Raw genomic sequence first — 1037 nt, forward strand, 5'->3', positions numbered from 1 at the left:
GTGCGTTGCAACGGGACCACATACATATTTCAATAGTATAACATCAATTGTGTATATTTATAGGATACTCATGCACAACAGACAACATTGTTCTCCCACAAAAAACAACAACATTATTGACTATTGTTTCACCACTCAATCACACTCTTCTTCTTTCACCACTATTCCCACCTCTTCGTCGCCCTACTCCAAGTAGCCTCCCTAGTCCAATCTATCCACACAGTTCTCAATAGTGCATTCGGGTCGCATCCTCAACCACTTCCACCCTCACACACACACTGGAATTTCAAGCACGCAACCATGTAGTTGAGGTATATTTTCACAATGTGCTTCTCTTAGCAAGGAGTGGTTGGTGGAGGTTTTGATATTTCAAGATTTCCTATATTGCATCCTAATTGGTGATTAGAAAGAAGCCAAGGATCAATAGAGTCATATTATTTCAGAAGCAGAAACAGTAAAACAGAAACAAATATTCTGGAGGTTAAAGATTTGTACAAGTTCAACAAAGACTAATGCATGCTACCACATCAAATTCCTTTAGCAAGATAATACTTTCCCAAAATACGTTTAACATCTAACTTTTCCAGTAATTGTACGACGGCTCCATGAAAATAAACTGAGCAGTGCTACATGGACGATAATATTGGACGATTGCGGACAACAATTAAATGCAGCGGAGAAATCTTGTCCATGGCCGAGCAACGACCGCTGGATTCTCTAGTCGTGCACATATCGCCCTATGTTTGACGTGTCTGGATCACTTTCCAAATTAAATTGGATTGAATCATTTGTACTCTGATTCAATTTTGTGAATTTTGCACCTCGAGCTTTAGGTCGAACAATATGTGAGATAGTCCTAGAATATACTGGGAGATTGGATGATTTGCCACACTTTACTTGGTGCTTAGATGATTCGCCCTGCTTTAGTTAGGATTAGATTATTTGCTCCATTTTTCTTTTATCTTTTGATCGTTTGCCCTAATCTGTATTCTAATTAATTCTTAATTATTTTAATTCAAAGAATCAACGTGGAATGA

This window comes from Triticum dicoccoides, chromosome 3A, assembly GCF_002162155.2.
Source record: "Triticum dicoccoides isolate Atlit2015 ecotype Zavitan chromosome 3A, WEW_v2.0, whole genome shotgun sequence".
In the NCBI taxonomy this organism is placed as follows: domain Eukaryota; kingdom Viridiplantae; phylum Streptophyta; class Magnoliopsida; order Poales; family Poaceae; genus Triticum; species Triticum dicoccoides.